We start from the raw sequence: 6,747 nt of genomic DNA on the forward strand, positions 1-6,747 counted from the left end.
TATATAGTGTAGGTATATTTTTTTTTATTAAGAGATAATGAAATATATATGGATGTGATTAAGTGATTATGATGTAGATAAACTTAACACAACATATTGTCAGTGCCAGAAAAAGGGGTTCAACTAATTTTGTGTTAAGCAAAATGATTAAGAATTGGCATGTGAATGAAAAGAAGGGGAAACAATTGAAATTTGTGGCATCTCAAGGACAGGCAAAGTTCAAAAGCTCAATTATAATCGTTGAACACACAAAAACAACAAAAGAGTCGTTCAACGTACGAAATAAGGAAAGGGAGACTGAGAATTGTACGAATTTAGTAAAAAGTGGTACATAAAACAAGAAAACTATGATCGTGTTGTGGCCTGGTTTCCTCACCACCACTCACCGAAACGACGTCTTTGCGGCTGCTTGCGAGGATTTAAACCGACTACTGATGGAAGGAATCTTATACAGTTTCTATTTGTGGACTAATTTCAACTTATTACACCATTAATCTTTGACTTCCTTAATCCGAATCAAACCTAAATTGAAACACATGAAACATGGTGATTGGTGGGTCTTTCTGTCCCTAAAGATTAGGGCTACAAATTAAATGCTTTTACTTTTTGCTTTTACTAAAGATTAGGGCTGCTAATCAATAGAATCACTTGCCGGATAGGGTCGGATAAACTTGATTCGATTTTGTTTCGTTTTATAAATGTGTCGACTGTGAATATAAAATTAGATATATTTGTATAAACTCAACTTAATTAATTCGGTTAATATTCATGAACACAGCTGGTACGGTGTATATAAACTCGATCGGCTCCGCTCGACCCCTTTCAATATTGTTTATGTTTGTTATTATTTTATGCCAATTAATCTACAAATTATGTTTGGCGCTATCAAAATTTCCAACATACTACTCATTTTTTTTTTATGAAAAAAAAAAAAGAAAAAAAATTGCAAGGATATAGGTGTTGGTCAGAATTTAACGGAATTTACAAAATTACTTATACCTGAATCTTTGAAAAATATTTATATTTTAAAAAACACATGGGTATTTTGAGAATGTTGATAAGATTTTATGAAAAATTCTAATGGAGGGTCGAAATTGAAAGATGGATACCCTAAATTAATACTTGTTAAAGTTCACGAGGGCTAATATATCACACCAATAAATAATATCTCGGGTTCTACAAGAGTGACTGCATCTCCACTTATGAAATAGAGAAGAAAAAACTAAAAACTTTATAGTGAGAGCTATTAACAAAGTTAAATATCACAACTAACATGTAAACCTTGGGGCAAAAAGTTTCATATACGGTAATAACTTGCCATCTTATTGATTCTAATTGACTTATGTAAAGAAGTGTGTTGAACTTTTGTAATGTGCCGCCTCCGCACAACAAGGTTATTATTGCTTATGCTCTTCAGAATTATTTTCAAAATTGTGGGATTGAGAAAAAAAAATTATACAGTTACAATAGACAATACAAATGCTAATGATGCTGACATTATGATCTTAAAAAATGATTTTCGTTTGAAAAAAAACTTTTTCTATTGGGGGGAAACTGTTTCATGTGCGCCGTTGTGCGCATATAATTGATTTTTTGGTGTAAGATCGAGATTGGTGAGATTGTTGATTGTGACAAGGAATGTATAAAATAAATGGTGGCATCAAGGAAATGATGAGGCGACTTAGTGAAATTGCTAAACAATTACAATTGTCTTCGAAAAAATTGTTTTTATATGTTCTCACTCATTGGAGTAGCACTTACTTGATGTTGGCGGCTATACTTGAACTTAGAGAAGTATTTCTTAAGTATGAAGATAGGGATAAAAGTTTCCATTGCGTGTCGGCTGTTGAAGAATGGGTGAATGTGAAAAATTTGTGTCAACTCTTGGAAGACTTCGACGAAGTGACGAATATCGTATCTAGAAGTGACTACTCAACTGCTAATTTATTCCTTCTAGAAATGTAGAGAATCGAAGATATATTGGCTAAGAAGTCTATGGATTTTAATGAGCAAATAAAAGCCATGGCACTTCGAATGAATAATAAATTTGAAAAGTATTGGAGAGAATGCAATTTGTTGATGGTGATAGTTGTAATATTAGATCCAAGGTTAAAGATGGTGTTTATATGGTTTCGTTTTCCTGTGATTTATAAAGAGCCAGAAGCCATTAGGAATATTGAATTTGTCCTTACTGTTTTGCACGAGTTATATGATGCGTATGTTAAGGACCATATATAATTCGTATGTCGTAGAACAAAATGAACTACGAAATGCTTGTGAAAGCTCTTATAGTGTTTGTTCTTCCGATGTTGTTGGCTCAAAGAGAAGTGTTCATATTGGTAAATCAATGTTTCAATCATTTGTAAGAAGTGTAGATGCAAATCCAATCTATTAAATATAATTTTAATGTACATTTGGATGAGTGTATTCATTTGTGAGAAGGGTTCATATGCGGATTTTAATATTTTAGAGTGGTGCACCTCCTATGGGAGAAGGGTGGGGGAGACCCTCTGCTCCCCACCTTTTGATGGGTCTCCCTCCCAAAGGGGGGAGCATGAAGATTTTAAGTAAATTAAGGTACATGGCACATCAATGTTCAAAAAACAGAAACCTTTGGATTGGAATATAGGATATGTCAAACTATAGTTGGACATGGAGTATGGAGAGTGAAACTTTGGTAATGAGGTCTTGTCACAAGGATATGTATGCTAAAAAGGTGCAATATTGGATAATATCTACACAAAATTGGGTAATATGTTTTTATATATTCTCATTCATTGGAATAGCACTTACTTGATGTTGGCGGCTATACTTGAATTTAGAGAGATGTTTCTTAGGTATGAAGATAGGGATAAGAGTTTCCATTGGGTGTCGGCTGTTAAAGAATGGGTGAAACTGTGAAAGTGGAAAATTTGTGCCAACTCTTGGAGGACTTCAACGAAGTGACGTATATCGTATCTAGAAGTGACTACTCAATTGCTAATTTATTCTTTCTAGAGAATGGGCAAATAAAAGCCATGGCACTCCGAATGAATAATAAATTTGAGAAATATTGGGGAGAATGCAATTTGTTGATGATGATAACTGTAGTGTTGGATCCAAGGTTCAAGATGGTGTTTATATGGTTTTGTTTTCCTGTGATTTATCAAGAGTCAGAAGCTATTAGGAATATTGAATTTGTCCTTATTGTTTTGCACGAGTTATATGTTGCGTATGTTAAGGACCACGTATAATTCGCATGTCGTAGAACGAAATGAACTACGAAATGCTTGTGAAAGCTCTTATAGTGGTTGTCCTTCCGATGTTGTTGGCTCAGAGAGAAGTATTCAGATTGGTAAATCAATGTTTCAATCATTTGTAAGAAGTGTAAATGCAAATTCAATCTATTAAATTTGATTTGGATGTATATCTGGATGAGTGTGTATTCATTTGTGAGAAGGGTTCATATGCAGATTTTAATGTTTTAGAGTGGTGCACCTCCTATGGGAGAAGGGTGGGGGAGATCCTCTGCTTTCCACCTTTCGATGGGTCTCCCTCCCAAAGGGGGGAGCATGAAGATTTTAAGTAAATTAAGGGACATGGCACATCAATGTTCCAAAAACAGAGACCTTTGGATTAGAATAGGACATGTCAAACTATAGTTGGACATGGAGTATGGAGAGTGAAACTTTGGTAACAAGGTCCTGTCACAAGGATATGTATGCTGAAAAGGTGGAATATTGGATAATATTTATACAAAATTAGGTAATATTTTACTTCCTTTGCCACGTGTCGTGCCAGGAAAAACCATTAGGATTCAATGAACGACAATGATGTTTTACCTATATATATGTTACCAAGTATTTGCACCAGATCATGACTTGCCTTTGAGGATCGATGTTTCTTATCCTCAAAGGCAAGCCTCCTTTCAAAAGTTGCTATTGCTTGTGAATTGCGATGCATTATCCATCGTTGTGACAAGACCATGCCATGAGGAATGTTTCACTTTACATGTCAATTGATTCCCATTAGTTGTCCTCTATCTATGCACTTGCTAGGTAGTTAATTAGGCTATGCACTTACATTAAAACAAAACTAGGATCTAAGAACTTGAAGGTCCTAGTAATAATCTCCAAAATACAAGGAGGAATTTATTCTAACCAAACATGACCATTTTTTTTTTTTTAAACTATTGGATATATAGAACCCACATATGGGTTTAGAGATCGAATGGTTGGTTTGAAAAAAAGAAAAAAAGAAAAAGAAATAAAAGATGGATAGGAGATGGAAAAGTAACATGTCGCCAAATGTTTGTAAAAAAATTGTTTTATGTTCTCAAGACAAAAACATTAAAAAACAATTCAAAATACAAAACATCCTAAAAACACAAAAGCTTACTGCACAATCCTTTCTCATTTCCTTTTTCCTTTCTACCCAAAAAAAATCAAACTCCTTTCACATTAACAAATAACTTTTTTCACTTTTCAATTTTTCATTCACCAAAAAAATACAGAACTCTTTTCACATTTATGTCGAATGAAACCATCCCCCATTTCTCATCTCAAAGACCTTTTCCAAATACCTCTAGTATTTTTCATCTTTACATCATATCACAACAACTTTTTCAATTAAAAAAAAAAAAAAAAAAACCACCTATGAAAACACATTAACAAGCACAGTAACATACGGTTTAAGTTTTTTTTTCCAAACAAGATTAAAGGAAAGTGTAATGAGAGAAACCACATTTTTTGTCTCCTAATGCTGATATGACAGTTTTAACCAACTCGTAGATCAGTTATTATTTTTATTAAAAAATAAAAAATAAAAAATCCAAGGATGGTTGCAACTTGCAGGGGCATAATTGATAAGATGCTTGGCGGGGCTTTAGTCTCCCCCAAACCTCAAAATATTCTCCATTTTTTTTTTTTAAAAAAAAAAAAAAAAAAAAAAACCTCCCATAATTCTTTTAAAATCAAAATTTTGCTCCCCTAATTTATTTATCTTTTATTTTTAATTTTGTCTCCTCACATCTAAAATTGTTGTCACGGGTTGGTTGGAATTGTCATATTAAATGGTATTGTAGGAATTAATAACAATATAATATTTATAGGATAAAAATGTATTACTCTTAAATAAAAAAAAATAAAAAATAAAAATTAATATGCTTTAAAAAAATCTCTAAATCCAATTTTTAGAAAAATTTTGTCCTAATAATATATTGTTACAAGGGGGGGCATGCGGTACTCATGAATCATGATCTACTCACGCTGACAATATGGATGAGCTAGCTAGAAGCTACAATGTAGTACTGTGTCTGAATTGATGAGGAGCGCCAGCTAATTAAGAAGGTCAATAATATTAGCCTTTGAACATTGCCAGTTCGAGTCATGGGTTCCACCACACGAGGGTGAAACAAAAGCAGGGGTTGATGTCACAGATCCCCAATTAAGGTGGTCCAACTCTGTCTCACTGTATCCGGAACCACTCCGGGCGTCCGCGGTCTGGCTTCTGGGGCTACCCTCCACGTGACCATCGCGTGCATGGGCGTACGTACGCGCTGGCTGGCTGCGTCCTCCAATATATATATATATTGGAAACTTACCCTGGCTATAGCTAGCTAGAGGGATCGGAGTAACGAAAAACACACACCAAACGTATAATTTTGGCTGTTGGCCGGTCTGTCTACGTACGACAAAATATTCCGATCCCTCTCTGGCTCTCTCTCTCTCTCTCCTATTATTGCGTTGGAATTGTAGAATCAACGTCCGACAAAAAGCATTCTTATTACTTTAATCTAAAAACAAAGAGTGCTTTAAAGTATCAAAGGCATTATAATAAAGAAGAAGATCAAAGGAATGTTTTAGTACCTATTATCATGGAGGTTCTTGAATCATAAAGAGTGCCTGCATCATGACTCATGACGCGCTTGACGGGGGTCTGCCGACATATTGGACATGTTTATCGTTTCAACTCATGTGCAAACAATAAACATTAATTCAAACTATATATAATTAAACATGTAACTAGCTAGCTACCTTAATTATATAAATATATAATAAACGTGTTATGCACTTGGGTTCATGTATATAGTTTGAACTCATATATATGCATATGATCAACGACTTTGAATTTTTTTCTTTTTTTCTTTTTTGGGATTTGATTTGGTTATTCCAGTTTAGTTAGTTAAAACTATTTCTGTTGACATTAGAACACAAGTATATCTCTCGTGTCTTGTTATGAGATCGACACATGTTCGAGTTTAATTTTAGTTGAAATTGAACTAAAAACAAACCCATTATTTATTATATAAAGAAGCTCTTTTATATATATATACCCGGCCGGCCCTCTTAAGTTCAAAGTTCGATTAACTTGAAATTAAAAATTAAGATTTGATCAATTGGTTTTCACTAGTTTTATAACTATGATATTAATTAATTGGCCTATGAATTTTTGTTTCAACCGTACGTTGGCTTAGGTTAATTAAACTTTAATTTATTGGGTGCTCGTATATATTTGTAGAAATGACAGAATTAAGCAGTTAAATTAATTCATTAAATAGCTAGCTAGAACTAAATAGTTGGATATATATTCACATTAATGCAAGCACATATTCTCAAACCTTCTCAAGCTTTAAAAAAATCTGAATGTTTATCATCCATCTTATGTACTTGTTCTATATATAGCTAGCTACAATTGGCTCGTCAAGTTTTATCTTAATGTAAGAAAGAAGGCATCATTTAAAAAGAAAGCATAAAAATTAGTTTTATG

Source organism: Alnus glutinosa, chromosome 6 (assembly GCF_958979055.1).
Source record: "Alnus glutinosa chromosome 6, dhAlnGlut1.1, whole genome shotgun sequence".
Lineage (NCBI taxonomy): Eukaryota > Viridiplantae > Streptophyta > Magnoliopsida > Fagales > Betulaceae > Alnus > Alnus glutinosa.